Source organism: Cetorhinus maximus, chromosome 1 (assembly GCF_964194155.1).
Source record: "Cetorhinus maximus chromosome 1, sCetMax3.hap1.1, whole genome shotgun sequence".
NCBI classification, from domain to species: domain Eukaryota; kingdom Metazoa; phylum Chordata; class Chondrichthyes; order Lamniformes; family Cetorhinidae; genus Cetorhinus; species Cetorhinus maximus.
Genome location: NC_135879.1, coordinates 221,012,541 through 221,039,708, shown reverse-complemented (window position 1 = coordinate 221,039,708; position 27,168 = coordinate 221,012,541).

The following is a 27,168-nucleotide window of genomic DNA, read 5'->3' as shown; positions in this document are numbered from 1 at the left end:
TTACTAACAGCTCCCTGGGCTTCTCTGTGAGCTACGAACCACTTGTGGTCCAAACTGCAACCAATGCATTCTCCCAGCAAAGACACAGATAAATTGAAACCAGAGAATCTTCTTAAGCTCCCCTGCCTCCAAGACAATGCAGCCTTTCAGGGTTCACTGAATGCTTTTAAAATAATTTAGCTTTAACTCTCTCACATCTCTCTAACATCTCTCAAGATTGTACTTCTTTACAAATAATGTAGACATCGCATCTTCAGTTCTCCAGCTAAGTAAACCCACCTGCTGTTTTGTGGCTCCATCTCCTCTACTCCAACTCTATTAAACAAATATGGGTAACCTTCTGAGCTGCCATTTTCTTTAAGTGTTCCGGCAATCTCTAAAGCCCAGCATTCACAACAGCAATCTTCCCAGAACTAAACATTACCTCTAAAATATTAACTTGAACCATAGGAACTCAGGAGCAGGAGTAAGCCATTCAGCCCGTCGAGCCTGCTCCGCCATTCGATACGATCATGGCTGATCATCCACTTCAATGCCTTTTTTCCACACTATCCCCATATCCCTGCATGTCATTGGTATTTAGAAAGCTGTCAATCTCTGCTTTAAGCATACTCAATGATTGAGCTTCCACAGACCTCTGGGGTAGAGAATACCAAAGATTCACAAACCTCTGAGTAAAAAAAATTCCTCTCATCTCTGTCCTAAGTGGCTTCCCCCTTATTCTGAAATTGTGTCCCCTGGTTCTAGACTGCGCAACCAGGGAAAACATCTTACCTGCATCCCTTTAATTATTTTGTAGGTTTTCATGAGCTCACCTCTCATTTTTTGAAACCCTAGAGAATACAGGCCCAGTTTCCCCAATCTCTCTTCATAGGACAGCCCCGCCATCCTGGGAACAAGTCTGGTGAATCTTCGTTGCACTCCCTCTATAGCAATATAAGGGGACCAAAACTGCACACAGTACTCCAGGTGCAGGTTAACCAAGGTTCTGTACAATTGAAGCAAGGCTTCACTACTCCTGTACTCAATCTTCCTGCAATAAAGGCTAACATACCATTAGCCTTCCTAATTGCTTGCTGCACCTGCATGTTAGCTTTCAGTGACTTATTGACGAGGACACCTAGGTCCCTCTGTGCACCTACACTTTCCACTCTCTTACCATTTAAGAAATAGTCTGCATATCTGTTCCTCCTAACAAAGAGGATAACCACATTTTTCCATATTATATTCCATCTCCATGTTCTTGCCTACTAACTAAGCTAGGCACTGGAAATAAAAATCAAATGTAAAATGGGATGTTGGTTCTTTATTATCCCTTTTAGACTGCTGCAGTCAAAATTAGCATCATTATATTGAATTTACATAGATTTATATCAATCCGAAAATAGAACTAAAAGATTTCATTTCTATTATTTTAAAATTTTATTTATAACTAACCTGTATGACATTTTATTATCCAAGCAATTTATGGTCCTGAAAAATAGAAACAATATTTATGAGTACAAGACAGCAGCAATAAAGTATAAATCCAAGTGATTAATATAGATTGTAAATAACTAAGGCAGCATTCCACTAGTTATAGGTCACGAACTTTAAAATGCCCGTTTGTCCCTACTTTCAACCCCTGTTCTTTAATTATTCTTCCATACAAACTAATATATTACCTCCAGCAGTTAATAAAACATAGCATTAGGCTTTATTAATAGGGGCACTGAGTACAAAATAAGGAGGTCATGTTGAACTTATATAGGACACTGGTTGGGCCTCATCTGGAGTACTGCGTCCAATTCTGGATGTCACACTTGAGAAAGGATGTGAAGGCATTGGAGGGAGTACAGAGAAGATTCATGAGAATTATTCCTGGGATGAAGAACTGCAGCTATGACAATAAATTGGAGAGGTTGTTTTCCTTGGAGAAAAGAAGGCTGAGGGAAGACTTAATAGCGGTATTCAAGATCCTGAGGGATAAGGACAGGGTAGAAACTGTTCCCACTCAAGAGAACATCAAAAACTGGAGGGCATAGATTCAACATAATTGGCAAAAGGAGTAAATGTGATGTGAGGTAAAATTCCTTCACCCAGAGGATGGTTGAAGTTTGGAACAAACTTCCTGAAAGGGTGGTGGAGGCAGGTTCGATTGAGATATTCAAAAGAGAATTGGATTGCTACCTGAAAAGAAATAATGTGCAAGGTTATGGGGATAAAGCAGGGGATTGGGACTAGGTGGAATGCTCTTTCAGAGAGCCAGTGCAGACTCAATGGGCTGAATGGCCTCCTCTGCATTGTAAAGATACTGTGAACTCTATACTGTGAAATGAACATCAGTGGTGATTTTAATTACCTCAAAATATTAGAGTTCAATATGCCACAGGTGGGCTAAACTTTTCCCATTGTTCCATGACACCATGGGCAAAACCTTGCGGACTTGGGGCAGATGTTCCTTGGACTCAGGGTGGCAGAAGTAGAGGGAGGAGCCAGGAAAATAGTTGGGAGCCAGGTAGGGACAGCTCCACAATGTATTCCTGCAGGTGGGAAAGATTCCCCAGGATGGGCTTGAATGCAGATTGGCTACCAGCTGCAAAGTGGTGGGCAGCCAATCTGCATTTTGAAGACCCCAATTAAGGGGTTGCTGATATTTTGACAGTGGTGGATTGATCCCCTACCACATGTGGAGGCTGCCAGCTTAATAGAGGCAGCTTACCAGCAGCTGTCCATGCGGCCATTGGAGCCAGAGGCTCTATCCCCCAAAAAGAATGGTGCCGGCATCAACTGCCACACTTGCAGCCCAAATACTGTTGCTGGATGGATTTCCCCTCCACTCAGAAGGGCCTGACTGTTTGGCCCCTCAAAAAATTTAATTATCTTGATCCCTCCAAGGGCTTCTCCGTTTTGAGGCACCCTTGCGTTTCCTAACTGCCTTTGCAGCGCCCATCTCTCTGGGTGGGGCTGCCAAAGCTCTGAAACAGTCGGCCCTCTGATTAGGCTGACAACATCGAACCCCTGCCCCCCATTCTTAATTGGATGGCAAGCTCAAAGATGGCCAATTAGGAGGCTACTTCAGAGAAAATAGTTCCCCTGGTCTGGATAAAAACAAAAAACTGTTCTGTTGAAGGGTCATGTGGACTCGAAACGTCGACTCTTTTCTTCTCCACCGATGCTGCCAGACCTGCTGAGTTTTTCCAGGTAATTCTGTTTTTGTTTCCCCTGGTCTGGATGCTGGCAAATGCAGGCTCAGAACCCCTATTTGGTTTTTACAGGAAAATCCTGCCCTTAATCAAACTCCTGAATTTTGCTTTGTAGATAATGGCCAGACTTTGGAGTGATAGGAGGTTGGTTACAGTCAGTCCCTATTTGAAGTTGACTCATTTTAAGTCATTCCGCTTTAATGCTTGTCATTTAATGAGGCCCGTATTCCCATTGTGCATAGTGGATTTTCTTTTAAAGTTGTACCGCGCTGGGCCTGACGTAGGAGTGTGTGGTTCACTCCCTGAACCTTCCTCTCGCTGCTGACCCTCTGGTTTGCAGCTTCTGTTGCTCCCTGATCCTCCCACTTGCTGCTGACCCTCTGGTTCATAATCTCTGCCACTCCCTGTCCCTCTTTCTTGCTGATGGCCTTGTTCCCTGACCCTCTGTCTTGCCACCTCTCCAGCTCACAGCTTGCCTCCTGCATGTTGAAGCTGCTCTTCCTGCCTTTCACCACTCATTTCCAGAGCCCTGGCACACAGCAAGGATTCGGGAAAGGGAAGCGGCGAGTGGGAGAAGCAAGGAGCAAGGGGGTTAGTGAGAGGAAGGGTCCACAGATATCAGGAGGGTCAGGGAGTGGAAGAGGCCACAAACCTGAGGGTCAGCAGCAAGAGGCAGGGACAGGGAATAGCAGAGGCCATGAACCAGAGGGTCAGCAGTGATAGGGAGAGTCAGGGAGTGGGATGTTGACATCAGTGCAATGATGCAAGATGACACTGGTTCTAAACATCAATATGTAGAATCAGTTTGGATCGAGGTAAGAAATAGCAAAGGTAAGAAGTCACTTGTGGGAGTAGTTTATAGGTTCCCTAACAGTAACTACAATGTAGGACAGAATATACAGGAAGAAATAATCGGGGCTTGTGAGAAAGGTACTGCAATAATCATGGGTGATTTTAATCTACATATAAATCGGATGAATCATATTGGCAAAAGTAGCCTGGAAGATGAATTCATAGGGTGTTTTCACAGCAATTTCTTAGAGCAACACATTCTACAGCCAACCAGAGAGCAGGCGATCATAGACCTGGTGACATGTAATGAGACAAGATTAATTAATGACCTCATAGTAAAGGATGTTCTAGGTTGCAGTGATTATAACGTGACTGAATTTCACATTCAGTTTGAAGGAGAGAAGAGAAGGTCTAAGATTAGCGCTTCAAACTTAAATAAAGGTAATTACAAGGGTATGAAGACAGAGCTGCTAAGGTAAATTGGAAAACTGGGTTAAAGGGTAGGACAGCAGAGATGCAGTGGCAAACATTTAAGGAAATATTTCATAAAACTCAGCAAAGCTACATTCCAGCGAGAAAGAAAGACTCTAGGAGAAGGATGTGCCATCAGATAGTATCAAACTAAAAGAAAAAACAGACAATTCTGCGAAAGTTAGTGGTAGGTCAGAAGATTGTACAGAATTTGAAACCCAGCAAAGAATGACTAAAATGAGAGAAAGCTAGCTAGAGATATAGAAACAGATAGTATGAGTTTCTACAAGTATTTAAAAAAGGAAAGAGTAACTAAAGTGAGTGTTGGCCCTTTAGAGAGTGAAAATGGTCAATTAATAATGGGAAATAAGGAAATGGCAGTAGCGTTGAACAGATATTTTGTGTGTCTTCAATGTAGAAGACACAAATAACATCCCAGAAATACTTCTAAATCAAGAGGTGAAAGGAAGGGAGGAACTGAAAACAACTACAATTACCAGAGAAAGGGTACTGAGAAAACTATAAAAACTAAAGGCTGACAAGGCTCCAGGATTTCATGGCCTGCATCTTAAGGTCTTAAAAGAAGTGACTGCTGAGATAGTAGATGCATTGGTTGCAATCTTCTAAATTCCCTAGATTCTGGAAAGGTCCCATCTTATTGGAAAATAACAAATGTAACTCTTCTATTCAAGAAAGGAGGAAGAGAGAAAACAGGAAAATACAGGCCAGATCTGTCATAGGGAAAGTGCTAGAATCTATTATGAAAGACACTTGGCAATCAGGCAGGGTCAACATGGTTTTGTGAAAGGGAAATGGTGTTTGACTAATTTATTAGAACTCTTTGATGAAGTAACAAGCAACATGGATAATGCGGACAGTAGATGTCGTGCACTTGGATTTGCAAAAGGAATTTGATAAAGTGCCACATCAAAGGTTACTACACAAAATAAGAGCTCATGGTGTAGGGAGTAACATATTAGTATGGATAGAGGATTGGTTAGCTAACAGGAAGCAAAGAGTATGGATAAATGGGTCATTTTGGGGTTGGTAAGCTGTAACTAGTGGAGTGCTGGGGCCTCAACTATTTACAATTTATATAAGTGGCTTGGATGAAGGGGCTGAACGTATGGTTTCTAAATTTGCTGATGACATAAAGACAGGTAAGGAGAGTAAGTTCTTTTTATTCATTTATAGGATGTGGGTGTTGCTGGCTAGGCCAGCATTTATTACCCATCCCTAATTGCCCTTGTGAAGAGGACATAAGGAGTCTGCAAACGGATATAGATAGGTTAAGTGAGTGGACAAAAAATTGGCAGATGGAGTATAATATGGGAAAATGTGAACTTGTCTACTTTGGCAGGAAGAATAGAAAAGCAATACATTAGTTAAATGGGAAGTGATTGCTGAACTCTGTGGTAGAGAGAGATCTGTATGTCCTGGCACATGAATCACAAAAAATTAGTATTCAGGTACAGCAAGTGATTAGGAAGGCAATTGGAATGTTGTTGTCTATTGCAAGGGGAGTGGAATATAAAAGTAGGGAAGTTTTGCTATAGCTGTATAGGGCATTGGTGATACCACATATAGAGTACCATGTAGCGTTTTGGTCTCTTTATTTAAGAAAGAATACAATTGCATTCAAAGCAATTCAGAGAAGGTTCACTCGGCTGATTCCTGGGATGAAGGGGTTATCTTATGGGGGAAGGTTGGACAGGTTGGGCCTGTATTAATTGGAGTTTAGAGGAATGAGATGTGACCTTAATGAAACATCTAAGATCCTGAGGGGACTTGACAGGGTGGATGCTGAGAGGATGTTTCAGCTTGTGGGAGAGACTAGAACTAGGGGTCACAGTTTATAAATAAGGGGTCTCCCATTTAAGATGGAGATGAGGAGAATTTTTTTCTCTCAGGGTTGGTAATCTGTGGAATTCACTTCCCAAAGAGCAGTGGAGTCAGGGTCATTGAATATTTTTAAGGCTGAGTTAGATAGATTCTTGATTGACAAATGAGTTAAAGGTTATAGAGGTAGATAAGAAACTAGATTTGAGGCCACAGCCAGATCAGCCATGATCTTATCAATTGGCAGAGCAGGTTCGAGGGGCCAAATGGTCTCCTCCTGCTCCAAATTTGTATGTTCTCATGTTCCTAATTTCTAACTTCTGTTTCCTGGTATCTAAATCCCTTGAGTGAATAACTTTTCTGGATCTATTTTGTCAGTTTGCTTAAGTTTTAAAACTTTAATTAGGTCACTTTGAAACAGTTTAACAACCTTGAATCTCTTCATTTATAGCTGAAAATTTTCCTGCAAAAGTTCAAGGGAAAATGTGGCCATAGTACAAAGAAGTACTCCATTTAGTAGCAAAATGACTGACAGCAGGAATTTCATCTCTTGAAGTTCTGATGCCCAGAATCACATTTTCTCTCCATTTATGTCCTCTCAACACAATAATGCCCTTCCTAAGATTAGGCAAGCAGAATTGCACACAGTACCCAATTAACTCCATATTGAAATACGATTATGATCATTTTGACTTGTACTCTACAGATACTGTTGTGCAGTGTACAGGTGAGTAGAGTGCTAGCGCCCATCAGCATAGGGAAGGCTGGCTGGAAATGGAAAACAAGTGCTGGAAGGCAACTCCCTGGCTTTGGGTGGCCCCTGGGCCCAGAAAATACTATGAAAGGTATGTCAGGAATTGCGGGGAATGGAGGGTGGGTGATTGGGGATACGGGTGTAGGGGAGATCTGCTCTTGAAGCAGGGTGTCTCCCTGTTTTGCCATGGAACAACTCTAGAGGAACACTTCTGCTCCTTCTGCCCAAACACAAGAAATTAAAACTTGAATATTGCTGAAAAGAGAGACAGCTTGTCAAAACTCTTTGTCTTACACTCATCAGGACAAATGCAAGAATGCCAAATTGCAAATGATCACAACAATTTATACTGCAGGAGAAAAGGGTGCTGATTGGTTTGCAAGTCGACTGTGATTGGCTGAGGCATTGCCATGGAGGAATCAGCGGAGAACTATCGGCTACCCAAGCACCAGCGTAGTTCAAAAAAGGCACAAGGCTTGAACATATCCCTTTTGTTTACAGAAAACAGGTCCCTGCATATGAATGTTTGTCGCTTCCAGCAAGTAAATGAGCCAATTACAAGCTTTACTGGTTATCTTAAATTGGTTGTTAATATAGCTATTAGTGCACTCTGGGTTGTTCAGCAAGTGCTGCCCAATCACAGAATCACATCTAACAGCAGACATTTTGTTTTGGGTTTTGAAAGCGCAAGCTGGTTAAGAAGGGTCTGTACTCTACCTATTACAAACAACTGAAGGAACATGCTGTTTGACTCGATCAGCCAATTGTTGGGACATATGGCCTATGTACCTGGCATCACATTGGCACTGAATTAAAACTTACTCTATGGGCTGTCTTCCACTGTACAGCCACGAGCTATGCTTCGTTCAGTTCTAAAATGGTATTCGGGGTCCTATGTACATTGCCAGTGCAGACATGATGGACCAAATGGCCTCCTTCTGCACCATAACAATTCTGTGATAAGGCATTAATTAGCTGATTAAATTAGCCTAGACTGGTAGCAGGAATGGGCGGCACAAAATTCCCTACCATTGTCAGGACACTACCACCAGTTTCTGTCTGGTGACATGGTGTGGAAATCTCTCCCATCTCCCTCATACAGCTCTATCTTATTTGCCTTTTTTACTGTACAGTTGAATTTGTTTTATTATACAGTTGAGTACTGCATTCAATCTGTGTGTTGGCGTCTTAACTGTCTAGTGGATGGCCTCTTCCTTCAATGACAAATGTTGCAGCTCTCACAGCTACATTGTGCATTCTTTAGAGCACTTATGTGTTTATTGGGAGTTTTACAGGTGTTATTATTGCAAGTGCACTTTGGAAAACTTCAATTATGCATTAGTTGCAATGCTTACTGAGTGAAGTCACAAGTTACTGAAAGTGAATTAAAAAAGAGAAACAACTGACTCCCACAAAATCACAGGGCTGAATTTTCTGTTCGTCGGGCGGGCAGGCCTGACCCAATCGTGGGCGGGTGTCAAGCGATCGGGGCCAGACCGCCATTTTACATGAGCAGGCCAATTAAGGCCCGCCCAGCATGACGTCTGCTGGGAAGCGCTATGCGCTCCATGTACGGGCGGGGGGAATCCCTAAAATTGAGAGTGCACTCTTTCGGGCATGCGCACGAAAGAACGCAGTCATCTCCCTGAGGCTAAGTGCAGCCTCAGGGAGATCACCTCGACTTTTAAAAATATTAAAAATAGAGAAAAGAAAAATCCCTTACATGTCCCCTCATGTGACAATGTCACATGAGTTGGGACATGTTCATAATTTCCATAACAATTTATTACAATTTTTAAAACCTTACATGAAACCTCATCCTGCCGCTGGATGAGGTTTCATGTTTTTTCTAGTTGCCGCCGGGGCTCCTGGCCAACCCGTCAACCTTAAGGTTGGACCGGCAGGTCCTTTAATTGCTTAATTGATGCTGTCAATGGCCTCAAGTGCCCATTGACAGGTCGGCGGGCACACAGCTGATTTTGCTGCGCCCCTGCCTTCCTGAAAATTTAAATGGGGCGGGGTGATGAGCTCCCCGCTCGCTGACGGTAAAATTCTGCCCACAGGATCTCACAGTGCAGAAGAAGCCCTTCGGCCCATCGAGTCTGCACCGACACGTGAGAGACATTTAATCTCCCATTTAATACAAGGCAGGACATTTTGACCTTATTATGTAAATCACTTAAAATCCCCAAGAATTTCTCTGGGCATAAGCAAATAATCAGAATGTCAGTGAAACCTTCACTAATTTTAGTTTCCCATGAAGACTCATAGGGCGGAATGGCCCATCGAGCAGGCGGCAAGGGTCATGGCGGGCATGAGTGGACAATATGGTGGGCAGGCCAAAAATCGGTTTCGCGTCGTCATGAAACACGTTTGCAATCATCCGCTCTGCCCATCAATGGCGGGCCGCGTTTCCCGCCATCGGACATCTGCATATCATAATAAGCCCAGCTTGCCGGAATCGTCCCCACACATCAAATTTACTGCCCACATCGGCAGGAAAATATACTGATGCAGAACAGGTATTGACAAGTGTGACGCGCCGTCAGGGCCTTGCTCACATCACAGACATCCGAGGAGCAGAAGGTGCTTCAGCCCGACAGCAACGGGACCCTGGAGGAGTGTCCATCGCATGCTGGTTGGATTCTTATGGACATGGCACCTCCACAAAGCAGCTCACGGAAGGTGGAAAATCATCGCTGAGCGTCTGTCTGAGGGCCATGGTGTGTTACAGAATATTGTCAAGTGGGTGGATAGGAAGGTCCAGTTTTAGTGGGAGAGGAAGTGGGTGGGGAGAAGGGGCTGGTGGGAGAGGGAGGTCTATTTTCGACTGGGGGAGGAAGGTGCCTTGGGGGGATGGTGAGGTTGGGAAGTGGGGGGGAACAAAGGTGCCGGGGGGATGAGGTTGGGAGGGGGAATGAAGGTACAAGGGAGTTAAGGTTGGGAGGGGTGACTAAGGGTGTTGGGTCGGGAGAGAGAACGAAGGTATCGGTGGGGTGAGGCTAGGAGGAGGGAGGGAGTACGGTGGGGAGAGGTTAATGGGGAGAATACAGCAACTCGGGAGCTGGGTGTATGGGAAGGAGTTTGGATGGGGGAAGTGTCAGGGGGGGAAATGAGTCCAGGAGGAGGAAGGAGTTTGGGTGGAAGAAGGAGTCTGAAGGGAGGAATGAGGCAAGGGGTAGGAAGGAGTCCGAGGGCAAGAAGGCGTCTGGAGGGGGGAAGGAGCCCAGAGGGGGCAAGGAATCCAGGTGCAGGAAGGAGTCTGAGGAGGATGGGGGTGGGGGAAGGAGTCTGGAGGTGGAGGGATTCCAGGGGGAAGGAGTCTGGGGTGGGGGGGAAGGAAGGAGGAAGGGTGGAGGAAGAACTAAGGATGGAGGAAGGACTAAGGGTGGAGGAAGAAGTCAGGAAGGGGGAAGGAGTAAGGCTGAAAGAAGAAGTAAGGGTTGGGGAAGGAGTCAGGAAAGGGGAAGGAGTAAGGGGGGGGAAGGAGTTGGGGAGGGGGGTGGGAACAAGTCCAGGTGGGGAAGAGTCCGGGGGGAAAGAGTTCCGAGCAGGGAAGGAGTTCCAAAAGGGAAGGAGTTTGGAGGGGGGAAGGGGTTCGGGGAGGGGGAGGAGTTCCTGGGGGAAGGAGTCCGGAGGGGGGAAGGACTAAGGGGGGGAATGTACAGATCAACATGCAAGGGTGTGTGGAGTCAATGATTGGCTCCTGGGCAGCGAAATGAGGGAGGGTGCGGAAGGAGGAAATGTTGAGAATGACAGAGGGCAGAGTGAAGCAGAAGGGTGAGTGTGCAATGGTAGAAGGGATGGCTGGGATGGTTGGTGGGGTTTTGGAGGCAGACAGACTCTGGGGGTGGCAAGGAGGAGGTTGGGAGGTTAATGGGGATAGAGGTGGGAGTCTTGGGAAGGTAGGGAATGTGCACATTCACCTGGACATCCCCGAAAGACAAGGGTTGTGCTAGTAGGTGATGGTGCGGAGTTGGAAGGTGATGCCAGAGAGTTGACAGTGATGTGGGAAAGAAATGGGTGGCTGGAGGAGGCGGAAGATTGGGGGAGCGGAAGAGGAATGTTAAAAGAACCATGCTTGCAAAATCGAAAATGAGGTAGACTCGTGGTGGGCAGGGACAGTTGCTGCATGTGACTGTGATCAGTAGGTAGGCGGAGATGCAGGTTAGCTCGGATGGACAACCGAAAGTGAACCCGAGCAGGCAGCACTGAAAATGCTCAGGACATAGTGATACGGGAAGGATCCGCATGTTTGGGAGAGTGGTTGCATGAGGCTCCGAAAGGCTCTGCCACACACACACTTCTCCCTCCAAAATCACTCGTGGGCCAGCTGTGTGCAGCTGAACTGCCAGTGGGGGGGTGGGGTTGCAGCGGGATGTCTCATGCAGCCTGTAAATGAAACTGAAAGACGCCATTACACATTTAAAGGCCTAGCACTTCTAGTTGCTGCCCTGACATCTGCAGCAGGGGTGGAGATAGCCTGTGCAATGGTTGGCCCTGTTGTCTGTGATGACTTCGGCATGGGTCCTCTGGAGTGCCGAAGCCTTAGGGGCCCCGACTTGCTTTGGCTGTCCTGCTGTGGGCCAGCTTCTCCCTCTGTGATGACAGAGGACAAAGTTAAGGGGGTCCCAGGGAAAGGGGGCTCAGAGAGAGTGGACAGCCTCTGAGGTTCCAGAGTGATGATCAAGGGGTGTCCAGCTGCTACTCCTCCTCTCTTTGGGTGTCTGAGGGCCCCAGCCTGACTCCTTGAGGTGCCTCATTTCCCTCTCGCGCTGCCACTGCAGGAAGTCACTCCTACTGCAATGGAGTGCAAGTCTGCTCATGTCTCCGCATTCTGCTCGACCTCCATGCCGTCCGCCATCCTTCACATGGAGACCTTCATGCGCGCACATATGGGCACCACTTCATCAGAAAGCAGGCGGACGCACTCCTCTGACTCGCGTACCACTCTGTTGAAGGCTTCCAACAGCTCTGCATGATGCTCCCCCACCTTCTGCTGACTCTCCACAATAAACTGGAAGGCCAAATCCAGAGGCTCATCATTTGACTTGGACCTCACAGATGCCTCTTCTCCAGCAGTCCTACGAGTGTCAGAGAGCTCAGCTGAACCTACTTCCTCCTGCTGCATACATATGTCTGTGTGGTGACCACTAGGTTGTGAACCCAAGCCTGATCTAGATCTAGGTTCCACCGAGGTGTGTGTCTCTGCGTTGGTGAAAGGTGTGGGTAAGTGCTGTGATGGGTCTTCCAGGCTTTCCAGCTCTTCAATGGAGGTGTCCTCTTCGCTGGAGGTGAGGACCTGGATGAAGCTGAGGGACTGGCTGGCTGAGGGTGTTGATCATTTGGCAGAGCTCTCTGTGAACCAAAGTAGAGATAATTAGTGCATGTCAGCAAAGTCTAAAGCAGGAGAGAGAGAGAGAAATCACATTTGCGTTGAGAGAGGGTTGATGTGGTGCAGGATCCTCATGTGGGAGTTCGCCACCAACCTTATCGTCACTGCAGCCACAGTCTACATCCCACCAGTCAGCGCAAGGCACGATCCTCAAAGTGAGTGAGGGGCCTAATGTGGGCCACTCCACCCCAGGTCTGGGACCTCTCCCTGCTGCTTTGACCCAGCTTCTCTTGCATAAAAACAGATGGAGTGTGAGCAAGACACATGGCACTGCATGGAATGTTTCTGTGGTGAGCGGAGCCATGGACGGGGTGAGGATGCGAGCTCAAGAGGATATGAGCCTGATGGAGATGTGAGGATGCGTGTGAAAGTTAGTGGTGTTGTCCTTTGAGGTCTGAGATCCCTGTGGATGTGTGATGGAGTTGTGAGTGTGTGAGTTGAGAGTGATGAGGAGTGACTTACCCTGGAAGGACGGATGAGACCATTCATTGCCTTGCGGCACTGGGTGGCTGTCCTCTTTTGCAAGGCGTTGGCACTGACTACTGCTGCCACCACCTCCCATGCTGGATTGGTGACTTTGCTTGCTGGCCTTCACCCAGAGTGGAGGTAGAGAGCATCATGGCGGGCTTCCATGGCATCCAAAAGGCATTCAAGGGATGTGTCACTAAATTGGGGAGCTGCAGATGTCTTGCCTTTTGGGGCCATGTCTTCTGTGCAGTAGTCCTGGGCTGGAAGCACTGAGAGGCGTGCGCGTGGCTGCATTTTAAATATGGCACCCGGCATGAGGAAGCGGTGAGGTGATGGCATGGCGGGCAAATGAGAGTCTGTCTGCTATCGAAATGGCGTGTTTCCTGGGAGTGCATGATTAATGAAACTGGATTGGGACGATATGGCGTGAAAAGCCGCCATTGTGGCTGGCGTATAAAACGTTCTTTTTCCTGCCATCTATCGTACTTAGTGCAAACCTGGGATAATTCTGCACATAGGTACAGGTTTCTGAACCAGTTACTTAATCTACATTAAGACCATCTAACCATTTATTCTGCATATAAATCTTCATATTTTGCATACAGCTAATATTCTTCTCCGCTGTTCCTTAAAGCTTCAGATTCTTAACTCCCGCGTTTCCAACCATCCTATTAGTCTAATTACATGAATGCACTTTTTGATAAGAATAAGTTACTCCTTTAGACCAAGGCCTGAATTTTCACAGGGACAGAAAGGGTATCCGGCTTAGCCAAAATGGCACTGGAGCCCCAATTCCAGAAGTCCCAGCCCTGAAATGTGCAGCTGCCTTCAAACAGATCCAGATTTCACTCGTGGGATGTCCAAAACATGACTTGTTGTCTTTAGACCTTTGAGGAAAAGGTCTAAAGCTTCCAGAGTTATTTGGAGAGATGGGGTACCTTTTGGATAGATCTAGAGATCCCTTTAGTGTAGGTTCAGGTACCACTTTGGGAAAAGTAAGGTGCCCTTTGGGACAGGTAAGGTGCCCTTTAGGATTTGTAAGAGTAGACATGAATGTGCGAAAAAGTGGATAAACTCTATGGAACTATCAAGCTTTCACGGCATTTAAATTGCCTGCTCTTTAAATCTTAAAAAAGTCAGCAGTTTTAAAAAATGTTTCTGCAATTTCACTTTGTCTGTTGACATAAGCCTGAAGGCTATCATTATGTGGCTGGTGCTGCATGACTGATTCAACAATGTATCATTATCACAGTGGGGTGTCTGTCAGTTCCATTTGGTTGACAGTGGCAAGTAGTTATAAATGGCAGCATTTTATGTGCCCCCCCTGCTGGATGTGTTTTCAGTGGGGGGCATGTAAAATTGAGTGGGTGCCCACCCCACCACCTTCTCACCCACCCCCATAATACATGGGGTGGATGGGTGCCGAAATTAGCAGCCCACCCACCATATTTAAATTGCCCTACAGGGAAATTTGTCCCAGCTCTGCTTAGGTACAACCCATCTGGCCTGTGTCCCAGGAATCTAAAGCCCTCCCTCCTGCACCATCTTCGCACCCATGCATTGATCTGCTTTGTTCTCATATTTCTATACTTGTGCCTGTTACCAGGAGTAACCTGGAGATTACTACTTTTGAGGTTCTGCCTGCTAATTTCCTACCTGACTGCAGTACTAGATCCTTCTTTCTACCTATGTCGTTGGTACCAATGTGGACCACAACTGCTAACCATTCATCCTCCGCCCTCAGGATGCACAAAAGCCGTTCACTGGCATCCATTAACCTGGCACCAGGGAGGCAACATACCATCCTGATTCATGTCTGCCACCACAGAAATGCCTGTCTGTTCCCTTAACTATCAAATCTCCTATCACTATTGTTCTTCCAGTCTACTTTGTGCTCCCCTGTACTGCTGACCCACTCGTGGTGCAATGGACTTATCTCTGGCTGCATTCCCCAGATGAACCATCACTTTCATCAACATTCAGAGCTCGATACTGGTTGGAACGTGAGATGCACTCAAGGGACTCCTGCATTACCTGCCTGTTATTTCTTGACTGCCTGGTGGTCACTCATTCCCTCTCTCCCTGCATAATCTTAATGCGTGGTGACCACATCTATCCATGGGGCTCCCAACCTCACAGATGTGTCGTAGTAACCCCAGCTGCAGCTTAAGCTCTGAAACCCAGAGCTCGAGCTGCTGCGGCTGATAACACTTCCTGCCCATGTGATTATCCAGGATGCAAGAAATATCCTGGAGTTCCCACAGATCACGGGATGTGCATTTAAGAGGTCAGTGCTGCACTGGTATTCCTCGATCTATTGAATAATAAACCTTGCTAATACTAATAAACCTTACTACTATTAATAAACCTTACTACTCAAAAAGAGAAAGACTCACCAGCTACTCACTTCTCTTCTGTTGGCATCCCTTAAATGTAGGAAAACTGAATGCTTTACTCAAACCTTCTTTTTTTTAAAATTAAAATGTTTAATTTCCCAGCTGCTTAGACTAACTTCCTAATGTGAGAATGGATGGTTTTAACAAAATACTTGGGGAATATTATGTTATTCTGTGAAGGAGGTCGTGCATCTGTGTGTGTGTGTGTGCCAATGATTTAATCAAGCTGGGGAAAGATTGCTAGAAGACAGGTTGTCTGGGAGGTTTAAGACATGAAAGGATAGAGGCATTAAGTTTGAGGAACAAGGGAATATTTTGGTTCCAACATTTGCATTTTTAGATATGTTGAGCGTTTGTTTGAATATCAGAGGTCACAAGAAACATGTTTGCATCTTGCAGGAGTTCCATAAGTAAACAGAGAGGATATATTACATTTTTATTGACCCAAAAGCAGAGACAAAATAGAAATATGAAAGATGTTATATTTGGGAGGATTTGAGTTTCAAAGGGGTGTGCGAACAATGGAACCTGAGATGAAAGGCGGAAATACATATTTTAGAGTTACGATGGAGAGCTTAGGGACGGTTAGGTGTTGGCTGTTAGCTGTAGCTGTGGGCTATTAGCTGTGTGAGTAAGATCACCTGGAAGTAACTCTAGGCTAGGAGAAGATGCAGATTGAATCAGCCACCCAGTCAGCCCAGAAAAGTCTTGGGCTGCAACAAGCAGTCTTGTTCTGAAGTTTTGGATTTCCACAGCAGAGTGGGGGAGAGTTTAAGAGGTCATATGGTATGCTTCTATTAAAGCTACAGCAGTTTGCCTTGGGTAATATTACTAGATTTTTAGAGTTAAACATCTCCAATGGAGTGTTAACATAAGAACATAAGAAATAGGAGCAGGAGGAGGCCATTTGGCCCCTCACACCTGCCCAGTCATTGAATAAGATCATGACTGATCTGCCCCAGGCCTCAGCTCCTCTTTCATGCCAGTTCTCAAAGCCCTCAACTCCCCGATATTTCAAAAATCTATCTATCTCCTCTTTAAATACCTTCAGTGATATAGCCTCCACAACTCTCTGGGTTAGAGAATTCCAGGCATTCACTACCCTCCTTCGCATCTCAGTTTTAAATGAGTGTTGCCTTATTATGTAACTATGTCCCCTAGTGCGAGATGATGCCCCACTAGTGGAAAGATCTTCTCAACATTTACCCAGTCAAGCCCCTTCAGAATTGTGTATGTTTCAATAAAACCACTCTTCATTCTTCTAAACTGTAATGAATAAAGGCCTAACCTGTTTAGTCGTTCTTGATAAGTCAACCCCGTCGTCCCAGGAATCAGCCTAGTGAATCTCTTTTGAACTGCCTCCAATGCCAGGATATCCTTTCCTAAATAAGGGGACCAAAACAGTACTCCAGGTGCAGCCTCACTAACACCCTTTACAGTTATAACAAGATTTCCCTATTTTTAAACTTCAACTCCCTAGCAATACGGGCCAAAATTCCATTTGCCTTCTTAATTACTTTCTGCACCTGCATGCTAACTTTTTGTATTTCATGCACAAGAACATCCAGATCTCTCTGTGCTGCACTTTTTGGAGTCTCTCTCCATTTAAATAATAGTCTGCCTTTTGATTCTTCCTACCAAAGTGCATGACCTCACACTTTCCTACATTAAACTCCATCTGCCAAGTTTTTGCCCACCCACTCAACCTATCTATATCCCCTTGCAGATTCCTTATGTCCTCATCACAACATGCCCCCAACCCCCACTTATTTTGTATCATTAACAAATTTGGATATATTACACTCTTCCCCCTCTCCAAGTCATTTATATAGATAGTAAATAATTGAGGCCCTAGGGCTGATCTTTGTGGTACTCCACTAGTTACATCTTTCCAACCTGAAAAAGACCCATTAATCTTCTGTGTGTTAACCAATCCTCAATCCATGCTAATACATTACACCCAATACTGTGAGCTCCTATCTTTTATGTGGCACCTTATCGAATCTGGAAATCGAATCCGGATTTCCTTCTGGAAATCCAAGTACACTACATCTACCAGTTCCCCTTTATCAACTCTGCTTGTTATATCCATAAAGAACTCTAGCAAATTTGTCAAACATGATTTCCCTTTCACAAAACCATGTTGACTCTGTTTGATTGCGTTAAGCTTTTCTAAATGTCCTGCTATTTCTTCCTTAATAATGGACTCGAGCATTTTTCTAACAACAGATGTTAGGCTGACTGGCCTATAGTTTCCTGCTTTTTGTCTCCCTCCCTTCTTGAACAGGGGCATCACATTAGCGGTTTTCCAATCCACTCGGACCTTCCTGGAATCCAGTGAGTTCTGGAATATTTCGACCAATACCTCCACTACCTCTGCAGCCACTTCCTTTAAAATCCTTGCATGCAGGCCATCAGGTCCTGGTGAATTGTTCGCCTTTAGTCCCACTAGTTTGTTAAATTCATTGTCCCTTGTGATAGAGACTGTTTCCTCCCATTACTCCTTGCTTATCTGATATCTTTGGGATATTTATAGTGTCCTCCATTGTGAAGACTAATGCAAAATATTAGTTTAACTTATCTGCCATTTACCTGTTCCCTGTTATCAATTCTCCAGTCACATCCTCCTGGAAGGTATTTGCTTGTGGGTCTGACCAAGTAGAGAGTCTTTTTGGGGGAATGTTTTGTAAGACTAAGTTTACCTGTGCAAATGTAATCTTGTGTGCTTAAGTTTTCTTTTATTCTTGTTAATAAAACTTTTACTTTTAATGTTTAAAATCCCAAAAATGTTACTGGACTGTTTGCTGCTGAGATCAGTACATTTTCTTCTTGTTTTCAGAATACAAAAAAAGGGCCAAAAAATAAGCCAAGTTTCTCTCTGGGATTTGGCTTACGCAGCAATTAATATCTGCTGCGGTCACAACAAATTTGGGGGCTCTTTGCGGGACTATTAAAATTCCTTGATTGGTTGGAGTTTGTGAATCCAAGGGCTATGAGTACGAAAAGAACACTAAACTCAGGAGTTTTGTTGACAGGTTTTAAAGTAGTTGAACTGCAAAATGGTTTTGGAATTGTTACAACTTTTCTGGGAGTGGAGAATGTGACTGTGGAGTATTTGAAATCTCTGACTAAAACTCAGTTGACAGAATTAGCAGATGAAGTACAGGTAGAGATAAAAGCGGAATTTCATAAGGCTGATATGGTTAAAGCACTTATCCAGCATTTAAACTTGTTGGAAGGGACACCTGAAACTAACATGTCACAGCTTGAGGTAGTAAGACTTAATGTGCAAATGAAGCAGCTTGACATAGAAAGAGATAGAGAAAGGCAAAAGTTTGAATTGGAAGAAATAGATAAAGAAAGTGAAATGAAAAAACTCAAGTTAGAAAGAAAGGAGAAATAAAGAGAAATGATAAAACTTGAAAAAGAAAAGGACAGATTAAAATAAATAGAAATAAAAAAGCTTTGATTGGAAAAAGGAGCAAGAAAAGGAAAATAAAATATTACAAGAGGTAGAAATGCAAAAGCTTGAACTTCAACCTCAGAGAGAGGAGTTAGCAAAGTGAGGAAAGAGATAAGGAAAAAGATAGGGAGCTTCAGAGAGAGGAATATGCTAGACAGCATGAATTATTTAAAATGAAACTTAGAATAAAGGAAGAAAGGAGAGATAGTGATTCAGGTGGGGACTTTGATTCCTTTGAGGAATTTGATTTAACTAAGAATCTTCGGTTAGTGCCTAAATTTACGGAGGATGGAGTTGAAACATATTTCACGTCATTGGAAACTCCCTTCTGGAACTCCCTTCCTAACAGCACGGTGGATGTACCTACACCACATGGACTGCAGCCGTTCAAGAAGACAGCTCACCACCACCTTCTCAAGGGCAATTAGGGATGGGCAATAAATGCTGGCCCAACCAACGAAGCCCACATCCCATGGATGAATTAAAAAATAGATAGCTATGAAATTGAATTGGCCAAGAGATGCTTGGACTATAATGTTACAGTGTTTTGCCAGGTACAGCAATTAAATTGTATGCTAGCTTATCAGAGGAGCAGTCTGCAGATTACGAAATAGTAAAGAAGGCAATATGAAATGCTTATGAGCTTGTCCCTGAAGCTTATCAGTTGAAGTTTAGGACTATAAAGAAGAGGCCTAATCAGATTTTTGTAGGGTTTGCAAGAGAAAAAGAAATTATCTGGGATCAATAGTTCAGGGCATTAAAATTAGACAAGACTTTTGAAAATGTATGAGAGGTTATGATTATGAGAGAATTTAGAAATAGCATTCCAGTAAACATCAATACATATTTAGATGAAAGACAAAGCAATAAGATCAGGGAAACTGCTGTTAGCCAATACGTGTGATATTTCACACAAACAGCTGAGTGTAGGAAAAGGGTCATATGGAAATCAGGAAGGAAGTGGAAATCAGGAAAAAATTATTACAGTAGAGGGGAGGCGGTTGCAGAGTGGTATTGTCACTGGACTAATATTCCAGAGGCCTAGAGTAGTGCTTTGGGGACGTGGGTTCAAATCCCACCATGGCAGATGGTGGAATTTAAATTCAATAAAAAATCTGGAATGATGACCTCGAAACCATTGCTGATTGTCATAAATACCCATCTGGTTCACTGGTTCCCCTTTAGGGAAAGGAATCAGCTGTCCGTACCTGGTCTGGCCTACATGTACCTTACCTGGTCTGGCTTAGAGCAATGTGGTTGACTCTTAAATGCCCTCTGAACAAGGGCAATTAGGGATGGGCAATAAATGCTGGCCTAGCCAGTGATGCCCACATGCCATGAATGAATTTAAAAAATACAATGCGTTAGTGAGGAAATGGAGACTGCCTCATGTTCTGGCAGATGAAAAATGGGCGATATTGCACCAAGTTGTGATACCGTCTGGGTACCTCAAGTAGTAATTAAACCTACACCTTTAGTTCCAATTCCAGTATTTGAGGAACCTTTTAACAGGGTCCTAAGACTAAAGTGGGAATCAGTACTTACTGGCAATCATGGATGTGTCCAAAAGATTTCCACAAGCAATACCTTTAAGAAAAATTACAGCAAAGGTGATTGTAGAGGAGTTAACCAAATTATTTACAAGATATAGATTACCAAAAGAAATACAGTCGGATCAGGGTTCAAATTTCATGTCACCTCTGTTTAAAGAGGTAATGCACAGCCTAGGAATAAAGCAATTTAGGTCATCAGCCTATCACCTTGAATCACAAGGTGCCTTAAAAAGGTGGCATCAGACTTTAAAGGCTATGATTAGAGCATATAGTCAAGATTATCCACATGATTGGGATTGAGGGATTCCATACTTGTTGTTTGCTAGTAGGGACGCCCCTAATGAGAGAACGGGGTTCAGTCCTTTCGAGTTAATTTATAGTCATGAAGTAAGGGGACCACTCAAATTGATTCAGGAGAAATTAGTGAGTCAAAGTTCTGAAACTACTCTCCTGGATTAAGTGACAAAAACTAGAGAAAGATTAAGTAAGACATGTGAGCAAGCTAGGAAACATTTAAAGATATCTCAACAAGTGATGAAATAAATGCAGATAAAAGGGCAAAGGCTCGTAGTTTTGCGGCTGGGGAAAAAGTATTAGTATTGTTGCCAGTGTCAGGCGAACCATTGAAGGCAAGATTTAGTGGACCTTACCAGATTGAAAAGAGACTAAGTGAGGTAAACTAAGTAGTGAATACCCCAGATAGAAGGAAGAGTCAGCAAGTATGCCATACGAACAAGGGACAACAGTATGCCATTCAGCCCCTTGAGCCTGCTCCATCATTAATAAGATCATGGCTGATCTGATAGTAACCTCAAATCTGCATCCCACCTACCCCTGATAATCTATCCCCCCTTGCTTATCAAAACTCTATCCACCTCTGCCTTAAAAATATTCAAAGACTCTGCTTCCACCAGCTTTTCAGGAAGAGAGTTCCAAAGACTCACAACCCTCTGAGAGAAAAAAATTTGCCTCATCTCCAGTTTAAATGAGCGACCCCTTATTTTTAAACAGTGACCCTTAGTTCTAGAATCTCCCACAAGAGAAAACATCCTCTCCACATCCACCCTGTCAAGACCCCTCAGGATCTTATATGTTTCAATTAAGTCGCCTCTTAGTCTTCTAAACTTCAGTGGATACAAGCCTAGCCTGCCCAAACTTTCCTCATAAGACAACCCACTGATTCCAGGTATTAATCTTGTAAACTGTCTCTGTACTGCTTCCAATGCATTTACATTCTTGTAAATATGCTCAAAAATACTTTGCCAGAGAGGATAAATAGAAGGAGGTACTGGCAGTTATAAGTAAGGAAACAGGGGTAGAAAGTCAGGGTTCTGAAATTGACCTTCCTCTGATTAAATTGGACAACGAGGAAATACTTAAGAATCTAAATATGATGTTAGGTTACCTTCCAGAAAAGTGATTTGAAAGAGCTATTGCAGTCACACAAAGCAATTTGTGGAAATAAATTGGAGAAAACAGGTTTAGCTGTACATGGTGTTGATGTTGAGAATTCAGATGCAATAAGGCAACATCCATATAGATTAAATCCAGTAAAATTAGCTCAAGTGCGGAAAGAAATTGAATTTATACTTCAAAGTGTCATCATGGAGCCCAGTCACAGTAATTGAAGTTCACGCATAGTAATGGTGCCAAAACCAGATGGATCACAAAGACTATTGGTTACTGAGAGGTGAACACAGTAACAAAGGTTCGTCAACCATTCCTGTAGTAGAGAATTTTCCTGGAGGCAGCCAACAGTTTGCAGTTGTCTGCCTCAGACCAGCTGAAGACAGGTGTGTACCAAGTTGGGGGTGGGTCAGAAGTCCATACCTTTTAGACATCCTGCATATAATTATCTTTCACAAACAGTACCTCTCCTCATTTTCTCTTTTTGAATAATACTCTATCATGAGTTAATCTGCATGGGTTAGCTTAGTGCTTTTTTTATCAGAGCTGGTAAAGACAAGACAAACCTAAGCAACTTGTTATAAAGTGTTGGATCAAACTAAATTAAGAATAGAACTTTTAAAAGTACAACCCGGCCTTGTTTTATTTGGATGTCTAGGCAAAGCCCATTTTAGGCGGTAGAACAAATGGACTCTGGTAATGAGTTGTGATAATTACTGAAATGATAGGAATAGGTTAAAGCCTATTTCAGTGTTTATATTTCAGTACAACATTGCAATTTTTTTCTGATTGGTATATAATTCAATTACATTTCCTCTATTAGCATCAAGATTAATGTGACTTTAATTGATGATCTGTCACCAAGCAATAACATGCTTATCGTCATCCAATAATGCATGAGCTCATTTTAATTACAATAGACCTCTGTTTCTAGTCAGATTAAAAATTTGACAATTCTATCTAAATCGTCATGTAAAGCAATAGTAGGTCATCCCAATACTCTCAATACAGCTATTCTGGCAACAGCAAAGATAGCTGGTTTCCTGGACTATATTTTGGAGAGAAAGGGAAGAAGCTGAACTTTTACAATTCCAAATTAAATAAAATCATTGCCAAATGCAATTAAATCACTAAGTAAAAGCACGGTGCCATAATAATAACAAAAGAAAACCAACTGAAATTTCAACATTGGTCGTAGCAGAAAAAAGCATGAACAAAGTATGAAATAAGAGCAGGAGTAGGTCATATGGGTCCCCGAGCCTGCTATGCCATTCAATAACATCATGGCTAATCTGATCTTGGCCCCAACTGCACTTTCCTTCCTGTTACCAAAACCCTTAACTCACTTATAGTTCAAAAGAAATGTCTAACTCAGCCTTGAATTCATTCAATGACTCAACCTCCACAGCTGTCTGGGTTAGAGAATTCCAAAGATTCACGACCCTTTAGGAGAGGAAATTTTTCCTACCTCCTTCTTAAATTGGGACTCCTTATTCTGAAACTGTGCCTACTGTTGTCTAGGTTCCTCCACGAGGGGAAATATCCCCTCAACATCTACCCTGTCAAGTGCCCTCAAAATCTTTTATGTTTCAATAAGATCACCTCTCATTCTTCTAAATGCTAATAAGTATAGACTCAACATGCTCAACCCTTCCTCATAATAATCAACCTAGCGAACCCTCTCTGAATTGCCCCCATTCTCTGTATATCCCTCCTTAAATAAGGAGACCAAACTGTACACAGTATTCTAAGTATGGTTTCATCAACACTGTGAACAACTGTAGCAAGGCTTCCCTATATTTATATTCCATCCTCTTTGCTAAAAAGGCCATCATTCCATTTTCCTTCCTAATTACTTGCTTACCAGTAGGCTAACATTTTGTTATTCATGTAAAAGGATACCCAGATCCCTCTGACCCAGAGCATTGTGAAGTCTCTCTCTCTTTCTCTCTCTCTCTAATTAAGTATTTTGCTTTCCATTCTTCCTACCAAACCGGTTAACCTCACATTTTCCCACATTATATTCCATCTGCTAAATTTTTGTCCAATCATTCAAACTATCTATATCCCTTTGCAGACTCTTCTGTCTTCCTCACAACTTGCTTTGCAACCTTCCTTTGTATCATCAGAAAATTGTCTACAATATATTTGGTCTTTTCATCCAAGCCATTAATATAAATTGGGCAGAATTTTTCCAAATTTGCACTGAGTGCAGTAGCGGGCAGGTAAAACGACATTTTACCTGCCAACCGCGATGGCAGGTTTTCATGCCGTATTGTCCTGAAACAGCCTCGTTATTTATGCACTCCTGGGAAACACGTCATTCCCATGGCAAGCAGGCTCTCATTCATCCGCCCGCCATCAACCCACCGCTTCATCACGCCAGGCACCATGTTTAAAGTCCAGCCGCAAGCACACATCTCAGTGCTTCCAGCTCACCACTGTTGCAGGGAAGACATGGCACTGAAACTGAAGAAGGCTGCAGTCCCCAGGTTCAGCAATGCATCCCTCGAGCAACTTTGGGATGCTGTGGAGGGCCGCCGGGATGTCCTCTACTGCTGCTCTGGCCTCAGGATGGGCAGCAACAACGCTAACCCGGCTTGGGAGGTAGTGGCAGCGGTGGCCAGTGCCAACGCCCTGCAAAAGAGCACAGCCATCCAGTGCTGCAAGAGGATGAATGATCTCCTACATTCTGCCAGGATAAATCACTCATCTCATCACTCAACTCACACACTCACAAACCCATCACAGATCCACAGGGCCCGCACTCATTGCTGGTTCAAGGACATCACCATTCACTCTCTCACAGCCACCATCATTGTCCTCATCCTGTCCATGGGTCCACTCAGCACCCACACAGGCCAAGCATACTTGCAATTTGGACTGGCAAGCATCCTGCTTACACTTTCTCCATCTCTAACCACGCAGGAAAAGCTGGCACACAACAAGAGAAAGAGGTCGCAAACCGATGGTGGAATGCCCGAAATCAAGGTCCTCACGGACTTTGAAAACAGAACCATCCAGCTGGCCGGTAAGGATCTGGACCAGTCCAGTGTTGACGGCGACGTCGGCATTGCTCTACCAATTGAGGATCCAGCGTACAACATCCATCAGACAACTATGTCACGAGTGATGCGTCCTCTTTCACAGCTCACTATCATACACTAATTATCTCTCCTTGCTTTCACAGGCACATCTGTTAAATAGCCAACAGGGTCCATGACTGAGGGCCTCCAATTAAAAGAAACCTCTGAACACGAATGTGGAGGCACCCTCCCTGAAGTCCCGTCACAGCGCTCACCCACACCTTCTGCCAGTGCAGAGACACACACCTCGGTGGGACCTAGCTTTAGAGAAGCTCAGGATCACAATCTGGTGAGCACATTGTACTGTCTGATCCACTGCAGGCGGCGGTAGGGACTTCCCAGATGTCTGGCACTCGGAGGATTGCTGGAGGCCAGAACATTGCTGAGTCCAAGTCAGATGATGAGCCTCTGGACTCAGTCATGTCACAGTTGCTGGAGCTGCACAGGCAAGCTCGGGAACATCAGCAAGGGATGTCCGCTGCCCTCCTCAGGTTGCAAGGCACGATGGAGGAGTCCGTCCTCCTTCAGCCTGAAGTGATAAACCAGCATGCCAACGCACTGAGGTTAACACTTACCAGCACTTGGCCCATAGCCTTGAATGTTATAATGTGCCAAGCGCTCATCCGGGTACTTTTTAAAGGATGTGAGGCAACCCGCCTCCACCACCTTCCCAGGCAGTGCATTCCAGACCGTCACCACCTTCTGGGTAAAAAAGTTTTTCCTCACAACCCCTCTAAACCTCCTGCCCCTCACCTTGAACTTGTGTCCCCTCGTGACTGACCCTTCAACTAAGGGGAACAGCTGCTCCCTATCCATCCTGTCCATGCCCCTCATAATCTTATACACCTTGATCAGGTCGCCCCTCAGTCTTCTCTACTCCAACGAAAACAACCCAAGACTATCCAACCTCTCTTCATAACTTAAATGTTTCATCCCACGCAACATCCTGGTGAATCTCCTCTGCACCCCTCCAGTGCAATCACAGCCTTCCTATAATGTGGCAACCAGAACTGCACATGGTACGCCAGCTGTGGCCTCACCAAGGTTCTATACAACTCCAACATGACCTCCCTACTTTTGCAATCAATGCCCTGATTGATAAAGGCAAGTGTCCCATATGCCTTTTTCACCACCCCACATGCCCCTCCACCTTCAGAGATCTATGAACACACACGCCAAGGTCCCTTTGTTCCTCAGAACTTCCTAGTGTCATGCTGTTCATTGAATACTTCCTTGTCAAATTATTCCTTCCAAAGTGTATCACCCCACACTTTTCAGGATTAAATTCCATCTGCCACTTATCTGCCCATTTGACTATCACATCTATATCTTCCTGTAGCCCAAGGCACTCAACCTCACTGTTAACCACTCGGCCAATCTTTGTGTCATCCACTAAGTTACTAATCCTAGCCCCCACATAGTCATCTATGTTGTTTACATAAATGATGAATAATAGGGGGCCCAGCACAGATTCCTGTGGTACGTCACTGGACGCTGGCTTGCAGTCACTAAAGCATCCTTCTGTCATCACCCTCTGTCTCCTCCAACTAAGCTAATTTTAAATCCACCTTATCAAATTACCCTGTATCCCATGTGCATTTGCCTTCTTTATAAGTCTCCCATGTGGGACCTTGTCAAAGGCTTTGCTAAAATCCATATAAACTACATCAACTGCCCTACCTTCATCTACACACAGGATGAAAGAGAGAGACACGTGTTCAGCATGGGTGTACTAAGAACCTGTCCTGGTTAAGTGCGATGGCCCATTAACGCTTTCCGGAGAGTGCTGGCCACCACTTGGATGGCCAGAGATTAGTACGCTGCATGGCTGCCCTGTTAGCTTCAACCATGAGGGAGACTGGTCCAAACCGGGATGCTGACATTGCAAGAGGCTGTGAGCGTCTCCAGCAGTGACTGCTACATGGCGAGCTTTAGCAAGGAGGTTGTACAACATGTGCAGTCCAACTGCTCTGCAGTCCACTAAAGTGCTCACGAAGTTGCAGTCTGTGCCGTGGGGCGGGGGGAGCTCTACAGATCTTGGCAGCATTTTGATGCCTCTGCATTATTTGAGTGGGTAAATAAACTAGGAGTCTGACCCCAATCATACCAATGTGGCTGCGCCTGAACTGTCTCAGTTGCAGAAGGATGGTCATTGCCTATAGGTTTCCCGAATGCGTGGCCACTTCCCTTGCCCACCCTAACCCCACCCCGAATGCTATTCAACGGCAGGGCTGTCCTTGCCCACCCCCAGCCCCTACCACAAGTTGCCTCAATAGCAAGGCTGCACTTGACCCCCCTCACAAGTTGCCTCAGCAGCAAGGCTGCTCTTGCCCCCAACTCCCGCTCACCCTCAAAAGTC